Below are 24,461 nucleotides of genomic sequence, written 5' to 3' on the forward strand. Positions count from 1 at the left end.
CGCGCATGCGCCGCCCCGATATGTCATTTCCGCGCCAGCTGGCGGGGCAACAAAGGCCGTTTCCGCCAGCTGGCGGGGCGGAAATCCCTCCGACATCGGCCTAGCCCCTCAATGTTGGGGCTCGGCCCCCAAAGATGCGGAGCATTCCGCACCTTTGGGGCGGCGCGATGCCCATCTGATTGGCGCCGTTTTGGGCGCCAGTCGGGGGACTACGCGCCGTTTGGGGAGAATTTTGCCCCAGGTATCAAGGGCTTGGGAGCAATTTATAGCTCGGTTCAGCCAGGAGACGGGCATCTAGAAAAACCCAGTGGCAATGCCAGCTCAGCAAAGCTAACAGTCTGTGAAAGAGTTGTAAACATGTTTTTAATTAGAGCTGGGAGGGCAGCATTGTGAATCCCATGGAGCGCAGTCTCAGGAGACGAGATTGAACCGTTGTTGAGGAAGTCTGAGTTCCCGTTCCAGCCTCCCCGAACAGGGAATGTGGCGACTAGGGGCTTTTCACAGTAACTTCATTGAAGCCTACTTGTGACAATAAGCGATTATTATTATTATTAGTAGTAGTAAGTGTTATTTTTAAGCAATTCAGAGGCTTGATCTTTGAAAGTGAAGAGTTAAAATCAGTGCTATCTGTCTTGGTCGTATCTGCTATGTTATGTGCAGTGTGGTGTGTTTGACAAAATTCATATTTACCTCATGTTAATTCTGAATGTTAGGATATCAGATAGATATTGTAAATTGTTTTACTTTCCTGACTTTGTATAGTAAAGTTTATTTTATTTGTTTAAAACTGGAACCTTGTGTCTTTATTCCCTTAGTGGGTAACTGAGATTTCAAACTTTGCCTCGTTTAAACAGAAAGTTACCTGCCGCTAACTGGATCAAATCAGCCTTTTAAGGTTAAAAAAATAACTCTCAGACTGTAGCATACAGTAACGTATCAAAAGCTCAATGTGGCTTTACATGGGAGAAAGAAAGATTTTCAATGATATCTGGTGCGGCAGCCTTGCATCTCGTAAGATGCTGTTGTGCACTGTGGTGGTCAACTCTGTTTAAAGCAGCGTGTGGTGTGACTCAGGAATCTGGGGCGGAATTCTCCGCAATCGGTGCGATGTCCTCCGACCGGCGCCAAAAACGGCGCGAATCAGTCGGGCATGGCGCCGCCCCAAAGGTGCAGAATCCTCCGCATCTTGAGCGGCCGAGCCCTAACCTTGAGGGGCTAGGCCCGCGCCGGACTGATTTCCGCCCCTCCAGCTGGCGGGAAAGGCCTTTGGTGCCCCGCCAGCTGGCGCAAAACTGACTTTGCCAGGCGGCGCAGGCACGGGAGCATCAGCGGCCGCTCACGGCATCCCCGCGCATGCGCAGTGGAGGGAGTCTCTTCCGCCTCCGCCATTTGAGACCATGGCGAAGGCGGAAGGAAAAGAGTGCCCCCATGGCACAGGCCCGCCCGTGGATCGGTGGGCCCCGATCGCGGGCCAGGCCACCGTGGGGGCACCCCCCTGGGCCAGATCGCCCCGCGCCCCCCCCAGGACCCCGGAGCCTGCCCGCGCCACCTTGTCCCGCCGGTAAGAGAGGTGGTTTAATCCACGCCGGCAGGACAGGCATTCCAGCAGCGGGACTTCGGCCCATCCGGGCCAGAGAATCGCCGAGGGAGGCCCGCCAACCGGCGAGGCGCGATTCCTGCCCCCACCGAATATCCGGTGCCGGAGAATTTGCCAACCGGCGGGGGCGGGATTCACGCCGGCCCCCGGTGATTCTCCGACCCGGCGGGGGGTCGGAGAATCCCGCCCCTGACTGGAAATAAAAAGTGGGCTGGCTTCTCCGTTTGGGAAACTAAGGGCGGAATTCTCCGTTTGGGAGATTTGGCAGAATTCTCCGTTTGGGAGACTAAATGCTGACGCTGGACTGAAGTGCGAGCGATTCCCGTTCCCGTCGGGAGGCGTGATTCGTTCAGTGATTAAGGACATTCAGGACCATCTCTACCCACGTGGATTCAGAATAATTCCCATTCACACTGGTGCCTGATTTGCTGGGGCTGGAATTAGTGCTGAAGAGCCTGACACACTGGAGCTGCTTATTAGCACTCACTGACCACACACTCTCACTCCAGCCAAGGAGATGGCACAGATGAGACCTGTCCCCTGCTTTCGGGAAGGTGAAGTGGACGCTGTGGAGGAGAGGAGGGACATCCTCTTCCCTAGGGCGGGACGGAGACTCAAGCCAGCCATCGTCAACAGCGCCTAGTAGGAGGTGGCAGAGGCGGTCAGGCCTGCTAGCCTCATGAGGAGGACCGGAATCCAGTTCTGCAAGGAGATGAATGACATCCTTAGGGCAGCTCGGGTTAGTCACCGCCTTCTGTGCCCCTGGCATCACTCCCATCCCTGACTCCTCACATCATCCCCAATCCCCTACAGGCCAAGAACACCATACCTGCCTGCATCTATCTCCCTTACAACCCACCCTCCACCAAACCCAACCCATGTATAGTGCTCTTCGGCCAGGAACCTTGGACATGCATTCCACCAGTTACAGACCCCCTGTAGAACTCACCTCCCAGCGTCTCACTATGTCCTTTCAGTGTCCCCCTCGATTAAGGCGGCCCATAATAGGCATGAGTGCTAAAAAACAGGAGGGGGCTTTCCTGAACTGTGGGTCCACACCCCAGCTGAGGAGAAGGCAATGCAGCTAGCGGGCGTGGCCGAGGAAAGTGGCATGGAGCAAACAAGTGAGAGCCCAATGAACGCAGATGTCCCTACAGCAAATCATCCCTCTCCCACAGACCGCTCCTTTCTAAAATCACACCATCTCTTTTGTCTTTTACGATCGCCATCAAATGAGGCTGGGCCGCCCGGGGTTACATCACCCAGCCACATCCCCAGCACATCCCGGAGCAACAGTCCAGGAAGACACCGACTGTAGGCAGGAAGAGTGACGATGTCCTGCAGAGGGAGTTCAGGGAGTTAAGTATAAGTTTGAAAAACAGGACCTAATCTGGGGATTGCTCCTTGTCCCACTTGTCAGTGAGGCTAGGAATAGGAGGATAGTACAGCTAAACATGTGGCTAAAGAGCTGGGATAGGAGGAAGATGTCAGTTATCAAGAACATTGGGATCTCTTCCGGGGCAGGTGGGACCTGTACAAGAAGGGCAGGTTGCACCTAAATAGAGGGGCACCAATATCCTGCCCAGGAGGTTTGCTGGAGTAGGACACATTTTTACCAACCGGCCGACCTTCGGGACCAAGCTGGCTGGCCTTCGCGACCCACGCCGGCCGACATTCGTGATCCACTGTTATGGGCCAGGGTTTAGAGAACCCCAAAGTGTATCATGGAGTTCACCTGACCCACAACTTTTAATAGATTGTGGTATGGGGAGCACACGGTCCACTCTACAGGTGTGGTACAGCAGAAATGGAAAAGTATTTTTACAAGTAAAACAATGTTTATTCTATGAACTCAAGTTAACCCTTTTAAAACAAACAATGAACATCTTAGCAACCATTAATTCAAATACAACCCCCAAAGACTACAACACTAAGTAAACCTTTAAGCTTTCCTTTTTAACAGCCATACGACTTAAAACAACTTTTACCAGAAGCACATCAGGTTAAAGTCACTACTGTTATTAGTTATTAAATCACCAGGATCGATTTACAGTCGTTAGATTACAGAGGGAGATTCATACACCTTCTGGCTGTGACTGCAGCTATCCAGCTCTGAAAACAAAACTAAAACACACCCTGCAGCAAACAGCCTAAAACAAAAGTAAAAAGCTGACATACAGCCCAGCTCCACCCACACTCTGACATCACTGATAAACACCCATTTCTTAAAGGTACTCTCACTACAGATATTTATGTACACATCCATTTATAAACACTCATTTCTTAAAGGTGCTCTCACATGACACCCACGCCGGCTGACCTTCGTAATCCACGCCAGCCGACCTTCGCGAGCCATGCTGGCTGACTTTCGCGACCCACGCCGGCCAAGATTCGCGGCCCATGCCGGCCGACATTGGCTCGATTTGTAAATCCATACCTTGAAAAATTGTCTTTATACTGTTTTAAGCCTGATTTCAGTTTCTTCTTAATGGGCTGTTCACCAGAGGCCGTGGAGATCACACCAGCTCTGCTTTGTCCTGTTGTGGACTCTCCTGAACAACTCACACCAGCACTGCTTTGTCCTGTTGTGGACTCTCCTGAACAGCTCACACCAGCACTGCTTTGTCCTGTTGTGGATTCTCCTGAACAGCTCACACCAGCTCTGCTTTGTCCTGTTGTGGACCCTCCTGAACAGCTCACACCAGCTCTGCTTTGTCCTGTTGTGGACTCTCCTGAACAACTCACACCAGCTCTGCTTTGTCCTGTTGTGGATTCTCCTGAACAGCTCACACCAGCTCTGCTTTGTCCTGTTGTGGAGACTCCTGAACAGCTCACACCAGCTCTGCTTTGTCCTGTTGTGGACTCTCCTGAACAGCTCACACCAGCTCTGTTTTGTCCTGTTGTGGAGTCTCCTGAACAGCTCACACCAGCTCTGATTTGTCCTGTTGTGGACCCTCCTGAACAGCTCACACCAGCTCTGTTTTGTCCTGTTGTGGAGACTCCTGAACAGCTCACACCAGCTCTGCTTTGTATTGTTGTGGACCCTCCTGAACAGCTCACACCAGCTCTGCTTTGTCCTGTTGTGGACTCTCCTGAACAGCTCACACCAGCTCTGTTTTGTCCTGTTGTGGAGACTCCTGAACAGCTCACACCAGCTCTGCTTTGTCCTGTTGTGGACCCTCCTGAACAGCTCACACCAGCTCTGCTTTGTCCTGTTGTGGACTCTCCTGAACAGCTCACACCAGCTCTGCTTTGTCCTGTTGTGGACTCTCCTGAACAGCTCACACCATCACTGCTTTGTCCTGTTGTGGAGACTCCTGAACAGCTCACACCAGCTCTGCTTTGCGCTGTTGTGGACCCTCCTGAACAGCTCACACCAGTTCTGCTTTGTGCTGTTGTGGATTCTCCTGAACAGCTCACACCAGTTCTGCTTTGTGCTGTTGTGGATTCTCCTGAACAACTCACACCAGCTCTGCTTTGTCCTGTTGTGGATTATCCTGAACAGCTCACACCAGCTCTGCTTTGTCCTGTTGTGGACCCTCCTGAACAGCTCACACCAGCTCTGCTTTGTCCTGTTGTGGATTATCCTGAACAGCTCACACCAACACTGCTTTGTCCTGTTGTGGACTCTCCTGAACAGCTCACACCAGCTCTGCTTTGTCCTGTTGTGGATTATCCTGAACAGCTCACACCAGCTCTGCTTTGTCCTGTTGTGGACCCTCCTGAACAGCTCACACCAGCTCTGCTTTGTCCTGTTGTGGACCCTCCTGAACAGCTCACACCAGCTCTGCTTTGTCCTGTTGTGGACTCTCCTGAACAGCTCACACCAGCTCTGCTTTGTCCTGTTGTGGACCCTCCTGAACAGCTCACACCAGCTCTGCTTTGTCCTGTTGTGGACTCTCCTGAACAGCTCACACCAGCTCTGCATTGTCCTGTTGTGGATTCTCCTGAACAGCTCACACCAGCTCTGCTTTGTCCTGTTGTGGACTCTCCTGAACAGCTCACACCAGCTCTGCTTTGCCCTGTTGTGGAGTCTCCTGAACAGCTCACACCAGCTCTGCTTTGTCCTGTTGTGGACTCTCCTGAACAGCTCACACCAGCTCTGCTTTGCCCTGTTGTGGAGTCTCCTGAACAGCTCACACCAGCTCTGCTTTGTCCTGTTGTGGATTATCCTGAACAGCTCACACCAGCTCTGCTTTGTCCTGTTGTGGACCCTCCTGAACAGCTCACACCAGCTCTGCTTTGTCCTGTTGTGGACCCTCCTGAACAGCTCACACCAGCTCTGCTTTGTCCTGTTGTGGACCCTCCTGAACAGCTCACACCAGCTCTGCTTTGTCCTGTTGTGGACTCTCCTGAACAACTCACACCAGCTCTGCTTTGTCCTGTTGTGGACTCTCCTGAACAACTCACACCAGCTCTGCTTTGTCCTGTTGTGGACTCTCCTGAACAGCTCACACCAGCTCTGCATTGTCCTGTTGTGGACTCTCCTGAACAGCTCACACCAGCTCTGCTTTGTCCTGTTGTGGACTCTCCTGAACAGCTCACACCAGCTCTGCATTGTCCTGTTGTGGATTCTCCTGAACAGCTCACACCAGCTCTGCTTTGCCCTGTTGTGGAGTCTCCTGAACAGCTCACACCAGCTCTGCATTGTCCTGTTGTGGATTCTCCTGAACAGCTCACACCAGCTCTGCTTTGCCCTGTTGTGGACTCGCCTGAACAGCTCACACCAGCTCTGCTTTGTCCTGTTGTGGACTCTCCTGAACAGCTCACACCAGCTCTGCTTTGTTCTGTTGTTGACCCTCCTGAACAGCTCACACCAGCTCTGCTTTGTCCTGTTGTGGAACCTCCTGAACAACTCACACCAGCTCTGCTTTGTCCTGTTGTGGACTCTCCTGAACAGCTCACACCAGCTCTGCTTTGTTCTGTTGTTGACCCTCCTGAACAGCTCACACCAGCTCTGCTTTGTCCTGTTGTGGACTCTCCTGAACAGCTCACACCAGCTCTGCTTTGTTCTGTTGTTGACCCTCCTGAACAGCTCACACCAGCTCTGCTTTGTCCTGTTGTGGACTCTCCTGAACAGCTCACACCAGCTCTGCTTTGCGCTGTTGTGGACTCTCCTGAACAGCTCACACCAGCTCTGCTTTGTCCTGTTGTGGATTATCCTGAACAGCTCACACCAGCTCTGCTTTGTCCTGTTGTGGACTCTCCTGAACAGCTCACACCAGCTCTGCTTTGTCCTGTTGTGGACTCTCCTGAACTGCTCACACCAGCTCTGCTTTGTCCTGTTGTGGACTCTCCTGAACAGCTCACACCAGCTCTGCTTTGCGCTGTTGTGGACTCTCCTGAACAGCTCACACCAGCTCTGCTTTGTCCTGTTGTGGATTATCCTGAACTGCTCACACCAGCTCTGCTTTGTCCTGTTGTGGATTCTCCTGAACAGCTCACACCAGCTTGCTTTGTCCTGTTGTGGACTCTCCTGAACAGCTCACACCAGCTCTGCTTTGTCCTGTTGTGGACTCTCCTGAACAGCTCACACCAGCTCTGCTTTGTCCTGTTGTGGACTCTCCTGAACAGCTCACACCAGCTCTGCTTTGTCCTGTTGTGGACTCTCCTGAACAGCTCACACCAGCTCTGCTTTGTCCTGTTGTGGACTCTCCTGAACACCTCACACCAGCTCTGCTTTGTCCTGTTGTGGACTCTCCTGAACAGCTCACACCAGCTCTGCTTTGTCCTGTTGTGGACTCTCCTGAACAGCTCACACCAGCTCTGCTTTGTCCTGTTGTGGAACCTCCTGAACAGCTCACACCAGCTCTGCTTTGTCCTGTTGTGGCCTCTCCTGAACAGCTCACACCAGCTCTGCTTTGTCCTGTTGTGGACTCTCCTGAACAGCTCACACCAACACTGCTTTGTCCTGTTGTGGACTCTCCTGAACAGCTCACACCAGCTCTGCTTTGTCCTGTTGTGGACTCTCCTGAACAGCTCACACCAGCTCTGCTTTGTCCTGTTGTGGACTCTCCTGAACAGCTCACACCAGCTCTGCTTTGTCCTGTTGTGGACTCTCCTGAACAGCTCACACCAACACTGCTTTGTCCTGTTGTGGACTCTCCTGAACAGCTCACACCAGCTCTGCTTTGTCCTGTTGTGGACTCTCCTGAACAGCTCACACCAGCTCTGCTTTGTCCTGTTGTGGACTCTCCTGAACAGCTCACACCAGCTCTGCTTTGTCCTGTTGTGGACTCTCCTGAACAGCTCACACCACCACTGCTTTGTCCTGTTGTGGACTCGCCTGAACAGCTCACACCAGCTCTGCTTTGTCCTGTTGTGGATTCTCCTGAACAGCTCACACCAGCTCTGCTTTGTCCTGTTGTGGACTCTCCTGAACAGCTCACACCAGCTCTGCTTTGTCCTGTTGTGGAACCTCCTGAACAGCTCACACCAGCTCTGCTTTGTCCTGTTGTGGACTCTCCTGAACAGCTCACACCAGCTCTGCTTTGTCCTGTTGTGGATTCTCCTGAACAGCTCACACCAGCTCTGCTTTGTCCTGTTGTGGATTCTCCTGAACAGCTCACACCAGCTCTGCTTTGTCCTGTTGTGGACTCTCCTGAACAGCTCACACCAGCTCTGCTTTGTCCTGTTGTGGATTCTCCTGAACAGCTCACACCAGCTCTGCTTTGTCCTGTTGTGGACTCTCCTGAACAGCTCACACCAGCTCTGCTTTGTCCTGTTGTGGACTCTCCTGAACAGCTCACACCAGCTCTGCTTTGTCCTGTTGTGGACTCTCCTGAACAGCTCACACCAGCTCTGCTTTGTCCTGTTGTGGACTCTCCTGAACAGCTCACACCAGCTCTGCTTTGTCCTGTTGTGGACCCTCCTGAACACCTCACACCAGCTCTGCTTTGTCCTGTTGTGGACTCTCCTGAACAGCTCACACCAGCTCTGCTTTGTCCTGTTGTGGACTCTCCTGAACAGCTCACACCAGCTCTGCTTTGTCCTGTTGTGGATTCTCCTGAACAGCTCACACCAGCTCTGCTTTGTCCTGTTGTGGATTCTCCTGAACAGCTCACACCAACACTGCTTTGTCCTGTTGTGGACTCTCCTGAACAGCTCACACCAGCTCTGCTTTGTCCTGTTGTGGATTCTCCTGAACAGCTCACACCAGCTCTGCTTTGTCCTGTTGTGGATTCTCCTGAACAGCTCACACCAGCTCTGCTTTGTCCTGTTGTGGACTCTCCTGAACAGCTCACACCAACACTGCTTTGTCCTGTTGTGGACTCTCCTGAACAGCTCACACCAACACTGCTTTGTCCTGTTGTGGACTCTCCTGAACAGCTCACACCAACACTGCTTTGTCCTGTTGTGGACTCTCCTGAACAGCTCACACCACCACTGCTTTGTCCTGTTGTGGACTCTCCTGAACAGCTCACACCAGCTCTGCTTTGTCCTGTTGTGGACTCTCCTGAACAGCTCACACCAACACTGCTTTGTCCTGTTGTGGACTCTCCTGAACAGCTCACACCAACACTGCTTTGTCCTGTTGTGGACTCTCCTGAACAGCTCACACCAGCTCTGCTTTGTCCTGTTGTGGACTCTCCTGAACAGCTCACACCAACACTGCTTTGTCCTGTTGTGGACTCTCCTGAACAGCTCACACCAACACTGCTTTGTCCTGTTGTGGACTCTCCTGAACAGCTCACACCAGCTCTGCTTTGTCCTGTTGTGGACTCGCCTGAACAGTTCACACCAACACTGCTTTGTCCTGTTGTGGACTCTCCTGAACAGCTCACACCAGCTCTGCTTTGACCTGTTGTGGATTCTCCTGAACAGCTCACACCAGCTCTGCTTTGTCCTGTTGTGGACTCGCCTGAACAGCTCACACCAGCTCTGCTTTGTCCTGTTGTGGACTCTCCTGAACAGCTCACACCAGCTCTGCTTTGTCCTGTTGTGGACTCTCCTGAACAGCTCACACCAGCTCTGCTTTGACCTGTTGTGGATTCTCCTGAACAGCTCACACCAGCTCTGCTTTGTCCTGTTGTGGACTCGCCTGAACAGCTCACACCAGCACTGCTTTGTCCTGTTGTGGATTCTCCTGAACAGCTCACACCAGCTCTGATTTGTCCTGTTGTGGATTCTCCTGAACAGCTCACACCAGGGGCGTCATTCTCCGACCCCCCAGAGGGTCAGAGAATGGCCGTTGGCAGCCGTGAATCCCGCCCCCGCCGGTTGCCGAAGTCTCCGAAGGGAGAAAAGTTGGCGGGGCGTTAATGTCGCCACTGCCGTTGGAGAATGGCACGGGTCTGCGCAAGGCAGCCGGTTTTCGGCCTGCCGATATTCTCCCTTCTGGATGGGCCGAAGTCCCGTCGACGTGATGACCGTTCACGTCGACGTAAATTAAACCTCCTTTTCATCGGCGTGACCCTGTGCTCCAGGTTCACGCCGACCAGCGTGGAGGTGAGTGACGGCCTGGGGGGTTGGCTCTGGGCAGGCGATGGTGTGGCCGCAGTCTGAATGCGTGAGGAGAGGTGTGTCTCGGGTTGTGTGTGTGTGTGTGTGCGCGGCGGGGGGGGTGGTTAGAGTAGGCTGGGCTCCGGGGGAGTGCCGGGAGGGGGTCCGTGCCGGGGAGGGGGATGGGGGGTCCGTGCCGGGGTGGAGGTTGCGGGGGGGGGGTCCATGCCGGGGAGGGGGGTGGGGGATCAGTGCCAGGGTGGAGGTTGGGGGGGGGGTCCGTGCCGGGGAGGGGGATGGGGGGTCCGTGCCGGGGTGGAGGTTGGGGGGGTCCGTGCCGGGGAGGGAGATGGGGGGTCCGTGCCGGGGTGGAGGTTGGGGGGGGGGTCCATGCCGGGGAGCGGGATGGGGGTCCGTGCCGGGGTGGAGGTTGGGGGGGGTCCGTGCCGGGGTGGAGGTTGGGGGGGGGTCCGTGCCGGGGAGGGGGATGGGGGGTCCGTGCCGGGGTGGAGGTTGGGGGGGGTCCGTGCCAGGGTGGAGGTTGCGGGGGGGGGGGGGTCCATGCCGGGGAGGGGCCTGGGGGGTCCATGCCAGGGTGGAGGTTGGGGGGGGGGTCCGTGCCGGGGAGGGGGATGGGGGGTCCGTGCCGGGGTGGAGGTTGGGGGGGGTCCGTGCCGGGGAGGGAGATGGGGGTCCGTGCCGGGGTGGAGGTTGGGGGGGGTCCATGCCGGGGAGCGGGATGGGGGGTCCGTGCCTGGGTGGAGGTTGGGGGGGTTCCGTGCCGGGGTGGAGGTTGTGGGGGGGTCCGTGCCGGGGAGGGGGATGGGGGGTCTGTGCCGGGGTGGAGGTTGGGGGGGGGTCCGTGCCAGGGTGGAGGTTGGGGGGGTCCGTGCCGGAGAGGGGGATGGGGGGTCCGTGCCGGGGTGGTGGTTGGGGGGGGTCCGTGCCGGGGAGGGGGATGGGGGCTCCGTGCCGGGGTGGAGGTTGGGGGGGGGGGGGCTCCGTGCCGGGGAGGGGGATGCGGGGTCCGTGCCTGGGAGGGGGATGCGAGGGCAAGTGAGTTGGTCCACCTGGCCAGGTGCCAGCCTCCAACAGTTGGACCCATGCGGTCCATGCCACCTGGCTGGGGGGAGGAGGGAATATGGGCAATGATAAAATGTCGTCGTTCCCCTCCCCCCGACCAGGCCGTCATGTTTTCCGATCATCCAGCGATGTTGGCCGCCGTGGCGGCAGCCGCTCATGTCTATGTTGCCCTGGATGAGGAGGAGGAGGAGGAGGTGGAGGAGGAGTGTGCCAGAGAGGCGGCGCAGGCTACCGCAGAGGGGCAGGCGGCAGCCGCCCAGGCTGGAGGGACACCTGACCAACAGGACGAGGAGGGGGAGGAGGACGTCGCGGCCCCACGGCAACGGAGGCACCCGAGGGCGCCCCGTGTGTACCGGCCCCGGCAGTCATACCAGGACCTCACGGACCGGGAATGCAGGAGGAGACTCCGGATGAGGCGGGAAACCATGGCACACATCTGCCACCTGCTGGCACACCTGTCACCGCGTGGCACTGGCGGGGGACACCCTCTCCCAGTGTCCGTCAAGGTTACGGTGGCCCTGAACTTTTATGCAACGGGGTCATTCCAGGCACCGAGTGGGGACCTGTCCGGCATATCACAGACATCGGTGCATCGGTGCATCCGGGCAGTGACAGATGCCCTATATGCCATGGCGCACCGCTACATCCGCTTCCCCGTGGACCGGGCCAGCCAAGATGCCCGGGCCGTGGGCTTCTCTGCCGTGGCCGGGTTCCCCATGGTCCAGGGCGCGATCGATGGGATGCACGTCGCCGTGCGGCCACCTGCAGATAACAGGGCCGTATTCACCAATAGGAAGGGGACCTATTCGATGAACATACAGGTGGTCTGCGACCACCGCATGATGATACTGCACGCCTGCGCCCGTTACCCAGGCAGTGTACACGACTCATACGTGTTGTCGCGGTCACCATCCCCGGCATGTACGAGGGACGCCATCCCCGGCTGAGGGGCTGGTTGCTGGGCGACAGGGGCTACCCATTGCGATCGTGGCTGATGACGCCTATACGGAGGCCACGCAATGAGGCGGAGAACCGCTACAATGATGCCCATGTAGCGACAAGGGGAGTGATAGAGAGGTGCATTGGCATGCTGAAGATGCGTTTCAGGTGCCTGGACCTCTCTGGGGGCGCCCTCCAGTATCGGTCAGATAGGGTCGGCCGCATCATTGTGGTGTGCTGCGTCCTGCACAACATAGCCCAGCAGAGGGGCGATGTGCCGCAGGCAGAGGAGGGTGGAGTGGAGGAGCAGCAGGAAGAGGCGCAGTCCTCCCCAGATGAGGGGGATGGGGGTAATGGTCAGGGCAGACGGGGTAGACACAGGTGGGTGGCTGTCCACCGTTACCGGCTGGCCCAGCGGGCACGGGACAGACTGATAGCCGCCCGCTTCACTGACTAGATGGGCGTGGGAATTGGGTAGTATGGCCACAGACCACACACCATGGCAACAGCCGACCACCCACACCCCCCATCCATCCACCCACCAGCACCCTCATCCCCCTCCCCAACCCCACCCACCCCACCCGCATGCACACCACCCCCCCCCCATTGCCGATCCACCTGCGGCACAACGGGCCGGGCTCACACAGTTGTGGGGGGAAGCGTGTCTATTGCAGGCCATGGAGGATGATGACAACCCGCCCTGCGGTGAGCTCCTGGCTCTACATCGTTGAACTATGTCTGACCCATGGCCACAGTACCACCATCCACCCGGACCATCCCTGCATGCGGCTGTGACACTGCAGCGCACGGTCCCATCCTCTGCCCGGGGGATGTTGATGGCGGCCCAGGGGGAAGGGGGCAGACTCATCTGGGGCTGAGGTAAGACCACCCCTCACACACACACTTGCGCTCAACGTACATGACACCCCCGCACGCTTTGGACAGAGCACAGAGGCAGCTTCTGTAGGTGTAACATTGACTTTAATAACCAAACGAGTTCATGCACGTGCCCTAGCCCCTAAAACTCATCTGTGCCCTGCACCCGTGCCAACTTACTCAGTATCTAATTGTTTGGCCTTATGGGCCCTTTGACAATGTCTACGTGGTTCCCCAGACGGTACAGCAGAACTGGAGGTGGACTCCTGTGATTCCTGCCCTCTGACACTGGATCCCTTTGGCGGCCGTTTCCTGGGGCGTCCTGGCCTAGATGGGCCAGGCTGCGGCCCGGGCGACTGGGATTGCGGGCTGCCAGCCTGTCCTGCCCGTTGCCCACCAGATGCACCTGGGACGGAAGGGGGGGAGTCCGAGGTGTCGCGGTGTACCGGGACCTCCCCTACAGGGGGAGCCGGGATGGACCACACCACCTCCTCCTCCCTCGGGGTGCCCGATGGCCCCCAGGCCTCTACATGGGTGGGGGATGCGAACGGACTGGCCATCCGACGCCCCCCCCGACATCTGTCGCTGCCAGTCCTGGAGGCCCGTGCTGGTATCGACAGGGATCTGCAGGTTTGCAGCCATGGAGCCCAGGGGGTTGGCAAACCCTGTCTGTGACAGTGCGACGCCGGCTCGCACATGGCCACTGGCGCCGATGCCCTCAGCGATGGCCTGCAGAGACTGGGCCATGGCCTGCAGAGACTGGGCCATGGCCTGCTGAGACTGGGCTATGGCGTTGAGCGCCTCTGCCATCTGGCGCTGGCACTGGCTCATGGCCTCCTGTGAGAGGGCAGCCATTTCCTGGGCCACAGACGCCGCCTGCACGGAAAGCCCCAGGCCTCGCAAACCGTTCCCCATGTCTGACACCGTCGCACCCATTGCCTCCACCGCGGACTCCACCCGTGCGGTGTCAGCTTGGGTGGCACGCATGACCAGCACCACTCCCAGCTCCTGGACGCGGGTGGACTCCTCCACCTGCGACTGCAGCCGCCGCAAGCCGCCCGTCACCCTCTTCACTCGTCTCCGGGTCGGTGGTTGCATCGGATCTATGTGTGGGTGTGGTAACTCCAGGAACCCGGGATGCATCTGGGCGGCAGATGTTCGCTTGGGCTGGGCTGCCCTCCGACTGCCCGGCCCCTCTGCTGCTCCTACCTCCACCTGCTGTACCGGGACGGCTGTGTTGTGCGCACCAGTGAGTGTACCAGACGCCTCATCACGAAAGTGCCCAACCGAGGTGAGTGTTTCTGCGATGGTGGAGGGTGTTGGTGACAGCAGTGGCATTGTGTCGTGCTCTTCGTCCCACTCTGAGTCCATGGCACTTTGGGGGTGGGGGTTCGTCTCCACCCATCCACTCTGAGTCACTGTCCGGTATTTCGTCTTCCTGGGTAGTGCTGTCCCGGGGAGGGGTGTCCTGGGCAGTGCTGTCCCGGGTAGTGGTGTCCTGGGTAGTGGTGTCCTGGGTAGTGGTGTCCTGGGTAGTGGTGTCCTGAGTAGTGGTGTCCTGGGTAATGGTGTCCTGGCTCGGATGTGACGGGGGCCTGTGGCTGCCCCCCTCGTCGCTGGGTGGTCGCTCCCGCACGTGACGGGGGTGTCGTCTCCCTGTTGCTCCAGGTCTCTCCGTCTCCCATGGCCTCCGAGGGGCATCCTGCGGGCGTCGCATGCTGGAGGGTGCGGGTCTCTCCGTCTCCCGTGGTGTGCGAGGGGCATCCTGCGGGCGTCGCATGCTGGAGTGTGCGGGTCTCTCCGTCTCCCGTGGTGTGCGAGGGGCATCATGCGGGCGTCGCATGCTGGAGGGTGCGGGTCTCTCCATCTCCCGTGGTGTGCGAGGGGCATCCTGCGGGCGTCGCATGCTGGAGGGACCGGGTCTCTCCGTCTCCCGTGGCCTCCGAGGGGCATCCTGCGGGCGTCGCATGCCGGAGGGTTCATGTCTCTCCGTCTCCCGTGGCCTCCAAGGGGCATCCTGCGGGCGGTCTGCATCTGCGGGGATGGGTGCCTGGACGTTTGGTCCTGCTATACACAATGAAGCATGCATGGTTAGACATCAGGCAGTGATCAGGTGATATGGGGGAGGGGGATATAGGGGAGGGGGGATATGGGGACGGGCTGACGGTGGCTCACTTGCTACTACGCCCCCGACCTCTGCATCAGCAACCTCCCGGTCGTCAGGTCCGCCAGCCAGTTCCAGGGCCCTTTCCTCGTGTTCGGTCAGTGGCCTCTCATCAGCGGGGCCTCCTCCAGTCCTCACATGCTCCCTATTGTTGTGTGCGCGCTTATCCTGTGGGGGGGGATGGCAGGGGTAAAAGGCAACACTGTTAGGCAGGTATATGAATGCACGCCATCGGTTGCGCGTGCATTGCAGAGGTTAAGGTTAGGGCTGGATTCACTTGGGGATATGGGGGACGGGGGATATGGGGGATATGGGGGAGGGGGATGTGGGGGAGGGGGGGATATGGGGGATGGGGGATATGGGGGATATGGGGGAGGGGGGTATGGGGGAGGGGGGATATGGGGAGGGGGATATGGGGGAGGGGGGATATGGGGAGGGGGTATATGAGGAGGGGGATATGGGGAGGGGGGATATGGGGGATATTGTGGAGGGGGGATATGGGAGAGGGGGGATATGGGGAGGGGGGATATGGGGGAGGGGGGATATGGGGAGGGGGGATATGGGGGATATGGGGGAGGGGGGTATGGGGGAGGGGGGATATGGGGGAGGGGGGATATGGGGGAGGGGGGATATGGGGAGGGGGTATATGAGGAGGGGGATATGGGGAGGGGGGATATGGGGGATATTGTGGAGGGGGGATATGGGAGAGGGGGGATATGGGGAGGGGGATATGGGGAGGGGGATATGGGGGAGGGGGTATATGGGAGAGGGGGGATATGGGGGAGGGGGGATATGGGGGAGGGGGGATATGGGGGATATGGGGGAGGGGGGGATTATGGGGATATGGGGGAGGGGGGATATGGGGAGGCTCACCCTGCCTGCTCTGACGAGGTCGTTCACCTTCTTGTGGCACTGGGTGCCTGTCCGTGGTGTCAGGGCCACAGCGGTGACGGCCTCTGCCACTTCCCTCCACAGATGCCAGCTGTGGCGTGGGGCAACTCTGCGGCCGTGCCCGGGATACAGGGCGTCCCTCCTCTGCTCCACCGCGTCCAGGAACGCCTCCACATCCTGTGACTCGAACCCCGTTACGTCGCTGCTAGCCCATTTCGGGCCGGAGACGTCCGACCCATTTTTCCGACGTGACGCAAGTCGGATTTGCGCCGTTTTTTGCGCCGATCGGCGGACTTTCCGCCGATAACGGTGAATTTCGCCCCAGCTCTGCTTTGTCCTGTTGTGGATTCTCCTAAACAGCTCACACCAGCTCTGATTTGTCCTGTTGTGGATTCTCCTGAACAGCTCACACCAGCTCTGCTTTGTCCTGTTGTGGATTCTCCTGAACAGCTCACACCAGCTCTGCTTTGTCCTGTGGTGGACCCTCCTGAACTGGGGCGAAATTCTCCGTTAACGGCGGAAAGTCCGCCGATCGGCGCAAAAAACGGCGCAAATCCGACTTGCGTCACGTCGGAAAAATGGGTCGAAAGTCTCCGGCCCGAAATGGGCTAGCAGCGACGTAACGGGATCCGCGCTTGCGCAGTGGTTCACGCCGTGCAGCGTCATACGCGCCGCACGGCGTGACGGCTCATAAGACCGCGCTGCTCCCCCCACCCGACCGCAACACTAGACCGCAACACCCGACTGGATGGCTGGCCGCCGCTCAGCCCCGAGGTTCGAGTCACGGGATGTGGAGGCTCTCCTGGACGCGGTGGAGCAGAGGAGGGACGCCCTGTATCCCGGGCACGGCCGCAGAGTTGCCCCACGCGACAGCCGGCGTCTGTGGAGGGAAGTGGCAGAGGCCGTCACCGCTGCAGCCCTGACACCACGGACAGGCACCCACGGGAGACGGAGAGACCCGGACCCTCCAGCATGCGACGCCCGCAGGATGCCCCTCGCACACCACGGGAGACGGAGAGACCCGCACCCTCCAGCATGCGACGCCCGCAGGATGCCCCTCGCACACCACGGGAGACGGAGAGACCCGCACCCTCCAGCATGCGACGCCCGCAGGATGCCCCTCGCACACCACGGGAGACGGAGAGACCCGCACCCTCCAGCATGCGACGCCCGCAGGATGCCCCTCGCACACCACTGGAGACGGAGAGACCCGCACCCTCCAGCATGCGACGCCTGCAGGATGCCCCTCGGAGGCCACGGGAGACGGAGGGACCTGGAGCAACAGGGAGACAACACCCCCGTCACGTGCGGGAGCGACCACCCAGCGACGAGGGGGGCAGCCACAGGCCCCCGTCACATCCGAGCCAGGACACCACTACCCAGGACACCACTACCCAGGACACCACTACCCAGGACACCACTACCCGGGACAGCACTGCCCAGGACACCCCTCCCCGGGACAGCACTACCCAGGAAGACGAAATACCGGACAGTGACTCAGAGTGGATGGGTGGAGACGAACCCCCACCCCAAAGTGCCATGGACTCAGAGTGGGACGAAGAGCACGACACAACGCCACTGCTGTCACCAACACCCTCCACCATCGCAGAAACACTCACCTCGGTTGGGCACTTTAGTGATGAGGCGTCTGGTACACTCACTGGTGCGCACAACACAGCCGTCCCGGTACAGCAGGTGGAGGTAGGAGCAGCAGAGGGGCCGGGCGGTCGGAGGGCAGCCCGGCCCAAGCGAACATCTGACGCGCAGATGGATCCCGGGTTCCTGGAGTTACCACACCCACACATAGATCCGATGCAACCACCGACCCGGAGACGAGCGAAGAGGGTGACGGGCGGCTTGCGGCGGCTGCAGTCGCAGGTGGAGGAGTCCACCTGCGTCCAGGAGCTGGGAGTGGTGCCGGTCATGCGTGCCACCCAAGCTGACACCGCACGGGTGGCGTCTGCGGTGGAGGCAATGGGTGCGACGGTGTCATATATGGGGAACGGTTTGCGAGGCCTGGGGCTTTCCGTGCAGGCGGCGTCTGTGGCCCAGGAAATGGCTGCCCTCTCACAGGAGGCCATGAGCCAGTGCCAGCGCCAGATGGCAGAGGCGCTCAACGCCATAGCCCAGTCTCTGCAGGCCATGGCCCAGTCTCAGCAGGCCATGGCCCAGTCTCTGCAGGCCATTGCCCAGTCTCTGCAGGCCATCGCTGAGGGCATCGGCGCCAGTGGCCATGTGCGAGCCGGCGTCGCACTGTCACAGACAGGGTTTGCCAACCCCCTGGGCTCCATGGCTGCAAACCTGCAGACCCCTGTCGATACCAGCACGGGCCTCCAGGACTGGCAGCGCCAGATGTCGGGGGGGGCGTCGATTGGCCAGTCCGTTTGCATCCCCCACCCATGTAGAGGCCTGGGGGCCATCGGGCACCCCGAGGGAGGAGGAGGTGGTGTGGTCCGTCCCGGCTCCCCCTGTAGGGGAGGTCCCGGAACACCGCGACACCTCGGACTCCCCCCCTTCCGTCCCAGGTGCATCGGGTGGGCAACGGGCAGGACAGGCTGGCAGCTCGCCATCCCAGTCGCCCGGGCCGCAGCCTGGCCCATCTAGGCCAGGACGCCCCAGGAAACGGCCGCCAAAGGGATCCAGTGTCAGAGGGCAGGAATCACAGGAGTCCACCTCCAGTTCTGCTGTACAGTCTGGGGAACCACGTAGACGTAGTCAAAGGGCCCGTAAGGCCAAACAATTAGACACTGAGTAAGTTGGCACTGGTGCAGGGCACAGATGAGTTTTAGGGGCTAGGGCACGTGCATGAACTCGTTTGGTTATTAAAGTCAATGTTACACCTACAGAAGCTGCCTTTGTGCTCTGTCCAAAGCGTGCGGGGGTGTCATGTACGTTGTGCGCAAGTGTGTGTGTGAGGGGTGGTGTTACCTCAGCCCCAGGTGAGTCTGCCCCCTTCCCTCTGGGCCACCATCAACATACCCCCGGGCAGAGGACGGGACCGTGCGCTGCAGTGTCACAGCCGCATGCAGGGATGGTCCGGGTGGATGGTGGTACTGTGGCCATGGGTCAGACATAGTCCAACGATGTAGAGCCAGGAGCTCACCGCAGGGCGGGTTGTCATCATCCTCCATGGCCTGCAATAGACACGCGTCCACCCGCAACTGTGTGAGCCCGGCCCGTTGTGCCGCAGGTGGATCGGCAATGGGGGGTGTGGTGTGCATGCGGGTGGGGTGGGTGGGGTTGGGGAGGGGGGTGAGGGTGCTGGGTGGGTGGATGGGTGGGGGGTGGGGGTGGTCGGCTGTTGCCATGGTGCGCGGTCTGTTGCCATACTACCCGATTCCACGCCCATCTAGTCAGTGAAGCGGGCGGCTATCAGTCTGTCCCGTGCCCGCTGGGCCAGCCGGTAACGGTGGACAGCCACCCGCCTGTGTCTACCCCGTTTGCCCTGACCATTACCCCCATCCCCATCATCTGGGGAGGACTGCACCTCTTCCTGCTGCCCCTCCGCTCCGCCCTCCTCTGCCTGCGGCACATCGCCCCTCTGCTGGGCTATGTTGTGCAGGACACAGCAAACCACAATGATGCGGCCGACCCTATCTGACCGATACTGGAGGGCGCCCCCAGAGAGGTCCAGGCACCTGGAACGCATCTTCAGCACGCCAAAGCACCTCTCTATCACTCCCCTTGTCGCTACATGGGCATCATTGTAGCGGTTCTCCGCCTCATTGCGTGGCCTCCGTATAGGCATCATCAGCCACGATCGCAATGGGTAGCCCCTGTCGCCCAGCAACCAGCCCCTCAGCCGGGGATGGCGTCCCTCGTACATGCCGGGGATGGATGACCGCGACAACACGTATGAGTCGTGTACACTGCCTGGGTAATGGGCGCAGACGTGCAGGATCATCATGCGGTGGTCGCAGACCACCTGTATGTTCATCGAATAGGCCCTTTCTATTGGTGAACACGGCCCTGTTATCTGCAGGTGGCCGCACGGCGACGTGCATCCCATCAATCGCGCCCTGGACCATGGGGAACCCGGCCACGGCAGAGAAGCCCACGGCCCGGGCATCTTGGCTGGCCCCGTCCACAGAGAAACGGATGTAGCTGTGCGCCATGGCATATAGGGCATCTGTCACTGCCCGGATGCACCGATGCACCGATGTCTGCGATATGCCGGACAGGTCCCCACTCGGTGCCTGGAATGACCCCGTTGCATAAAAGTTCAGGGCCACCGTAACATTGAACGGACACGGGGAGAGGGTGTCCCCCGCCAGTGCCACGCGGTGACAGGTGTGCCAGCAGGTTGCAGATGTGTCCCACGGTTTCCCGCCTGATCCGGAGTCTCCTCCTGCATTCCCGGTCCGTGAGATCCTGGTATAACTGCCGGGGCCGGTACACACGGTGCGCCCTCGGGTGCCTCCGTTGCCGTGGGGCCGCGACGTCCTCCTCCCCCTCCACGTCCTGTCGGTCAGGTGTCCCTCCAGCCTGGGCGGCTGCCGCCTGTCCCTCTGCGACAGCCTGCGCCGCCTCTCTGGCACGCTCCTCCTCCTCCTCCTCCTCCTCCTCCTCATCCAGGGCAACATAGACATTAGCGGCTGCCGCCAGGGCGGCCAACATCGCTGGATGATCGGAAAACATGACGCCCTGGTGAGGGGGAGAGGAACGACGACATGTCATCATTGCCCATATCCCCTCCTCCCCCCAGCCAGGTGGCATGGACCGCATGGGTCCAACTGTTGGAGGCTGGCACCTGGCCAGGTGGACCAACTCACTTGCCCTCGCATCCCCCTCCCCGGCACGGACCCCCCATCCCCCTCCCCGGCACGGACCCCCCCCCCAACCTCCTCCCCACACGGACCCCCCCAACCTCCTCCCCGGCACGGACCCCCCCAACCTCCTCCCCGGCACGGACCCCCCGAACCTCCTCCCCGGCACGGACCCCAACCTCCTTCCCGGCACGGACCCCCCATGCCCCTTCCCGGCACGGACCCCCCTAACCTCATCCCCGGCACGGACCCCCCCCAACCTCCTCCTCGGCACAGACCCCAACCTCCTCCCCGGCACGGACCCCCCATCCCCCTCCCCGGCACGGATCCCCCCCAACCTCCTCACCGGCACGGACCCCCCCCCCCAACCTCCTCCCCGGCACGGACCCTCCGAACCTCCTCCCCGGCACGGACCCCAACCTCCTTCCCGGCACGGACCCCCCATGCCCCTTCCCGGCACGGACCCCCCCAACCTCCTCCCCGGCACGGACCCCCCCAACCTCCTCCCCGGCACGGACCCTCCGAACCTCCTCCCCGGCACGGACCCCAACCTCCTTCCCGGCACGGACCCCCCATGCCCCTTCCCGGCACGGACCCCCCCAACCTCCTCCCCGGCACGGACCCCCCCAACCTCCTCCCCGGCACGGACCCCCCGAACCTCCTCCCCGGCACGGACCCCAACCTCCTTCCCGGCACGGACCCCCCATGCCCCTTCCCGGCACGGACCCCCCTAACCTCCTCCCCGGCACGGACCCCCCGAACCTCCTCCCCGGCACGGACCCCAACCTCCTTCCCGGCACGGACCCCCCATGCCCCTTCCCGTCACGGAACCCCTCAACCTCCTCCCCGGCACGGACCCCCCCAACCTCCTCCTCGGCACAGACCCCAACCTCCTCCCCGGCACGGACCCCCATCCCCCTCCCCGGCACGGATCCCCCCCAACCTCCTCCCTGGCACGGACCCCCCCCCCAACCTCCTCCCCGGCACGGACCACCCATCCCCCTCCCCGGCACGGACCCCCCCCCAATCTCCTCCCCGGCACGGACCCCCCCAACCTCATCCCCGGCACGGACCCCAACCTCCTCCCCGGCACGGACCCCCATCCCCCTCCCTGGCACGGACCCCCCCCAACCTCCTCCCCGGCACGGACCCCCCCAACCTCCTCCCCGGCACGGACCCCAACCTTCTCCCGGCACGGACCCCCCATCCCCCTCCCCGGCACGGATCCCCCCCAACCTCCTCCCCGGCACGGACCCCCCTGCCTCCTCCCCGGCACGGACCCCCCATCCCCCTCCCCGGCACGGACCCCCCCAACCTCCTCCCCGGCACGGACCCCCCATCCCCCTCCCCGGCACGGACCCCTCATCCCCATCCCCGGCACGGACCCCCCCCAACCTCCCCCCGGCACGGACCCCCCATCCCCCTCCCCGCACGGACCCCACCCCAACCTCCTCCCGGCACGGACCCCCCCTCCCCGGCCCGGACCCCCCCCAACCTCCTCCCCGGCACGGACCCCCCATCCCCCTCCCCGGCACGGACCTCCCCAACCTCCTCCCCGGCACGGACCCCCCTCCCGGCACTCCTCCGGAGCCCAGCCCACTCTAACCACCCCCCCGCCGCACACACACACACACAACCCGAGACACACCTCTCCTCAAACATTCAGATTGCGGCCACGCCATCGCCTGCCCAGAGCCAACCCCCCAGGCCGTCACTCACCTCCACGCTGGTCGGCGCGACCCTGGAGCACAGGGTCACGCCGATGAAAAGGAGGTTTGATTTACGTCGACGTGAACGGTCATCACGTCGACGGGACTTCGGCCCATCCGGAAGGGAGAATATCGGCAGGCCGAAAATCGGCTGCCTTGCGCAGACCCGTGCCATTCTCTGACGGCAGCGGCGGACCCCCCATCCCTGAAATCTGGGGCGTCATTCTCCGACCCCCCGCCGGGTCGGAGAATGGCCGTTGGCCGCCGTGAATCCCGCCCCCGCCCCCGCCGAAGTCTCCGGTACCGGAGATTGGGCGGGGGTGGGAATCGGGCCACGTCGATTGGGGGGACCCCCTGCTCAATTCTCCGGCCCGGATGGGCCGAAGTCCCACCCAGAAATTGCCTGTCCCGCCGGCGTAAATCAAACCTGGTATTTACCGGCAGGACCAGGCGGCGTGGGCGGGCTCCGGGGTCCTGGGGGGGGGTGCGGGGCGATCTGACCCCGGGGGGTGCCCCCACGGTGGCCTGGCCCACGATCGGGGCCCACCGATCCGCGGGCGGGCCTGTGCCGTGGGGGCACTCTTTCCCTTCCGCCTCCGCCACGGCCTCCACCATGGCGGAGGCGGAAGAGACTCTCCCCACTGCGCATGCGCGGGAAACTTTCAGCGGCCGCTGACACTTCTGCGCATGCGCCGGGAAACTGTCAGCGGCCGCTGATGCTCCCGCGCATGCGCCGCATTTCCTCGCCAGCTGGCGGGGCAACAAACGCCATTTCCGCCAGCTGGCGGGGCGGAAATCCCTCCGGCGTCGGCCTAGCCCCTCAATGTTGGGGCTAGGCCGCCAAAATGCGGAGCATTCCGCACCTTTGGGCCGGCGCGATGCCCGCCTGATTGGCGCCGTTTTTGGCACCAGTCGGCGGACATCGCGCCGCTGGGGGAGAATTTCGCCCCAGACACTACGTTTACTGTGCATCAGCCATCCATGTTTTTCAGATTGATTCAACAGCAAAATATTTCATTGCACAGAGGGAAAATAATGAGTTGGTTGTGAGATAATGACGATACTCGTCAAACCCTGAAGCCACAGCTTGCCTTCATGGCGAGGAATTTAAGACACAGGCAGAGTCCACTGACCAGGCAAGCTGCAGTCCTGCTGCTACAGTCACAATATAAACGGGATTCACTGTACATTTAAAAATACACCTCTCTCCCAGTCCTCACCATTTCCTTTCAGAAAGTGGACAAATTCATGAGGCAACACTGAGCTTTCAAACGATCTCATACAGTCATAATAATCTTTATTGTCACAAGTAGGCTTATATTAACACTGCAATGAAGTTACTGTGAAAAGCCCCTAGTCACATTCCAGCACCTGTTCGGGTACACAGAGGGAGATTTCTTAATGTCCAAATTACCTAACAGCACATGGTTCTGGACTTGTGGGAGGGAACCGGAGCACCCAGAGGAAAGCCACGCAGACAAGGGGAGAACATGTAGATTCCGCACAGACAGTGACCCAAGCAGGAATCGAACCTGGGACCCTGGCGTTGTGAAGAAACAGTGCTAACTACTGTGTTACCGTGCCACCCATCTTGCTGACTATGCCATTGTCTGAGAGGTCCTCATTATCATACCAGGCCTATATGTAACACTGCAGTTGATCCCACAGCCATTTCAAATAGATTTCATAATGAAGCATTGCATTTGTGTATTGACGAGGTATTAAATTTAACCTTACAAATGTGTGCCATTTTCTTCTGAACAGGACAAGTTTAGGGCATTTTTGGTGACCCCTTTTTCAAAACCCACGGGTCATGGCTCCCACTTTGAAAAACACTGATGGAGAGGACTTCAGTGCAAAGGTGGGTACCAATGACACAGCTTGGCCAAAGTGCAGAAGGCAGCAGGGAAGCGGAAAAATGAATGAAAATGGACAGAGACTGCGGGAGCGATGATAATAGGTGGGCTCTGTGTGACAAACAGCTACTTCCAAGC

Source organism: Scyliorhinus torazame, chromosome 3, assembly GCF_047496885.1.
Source record: "Scyliorhinus torazame isolate Kashiwa2021f chromosome 3, sScyTor2.1, whole genome shotgun sequence".
Lineage (NCBI taxonomy): Eukaryota > Metazoa > Chordata > Chondrichthyes > Carcharhiniformes > Scyliorhinidae > Scyliorhinus > Scyliorhinus torazame.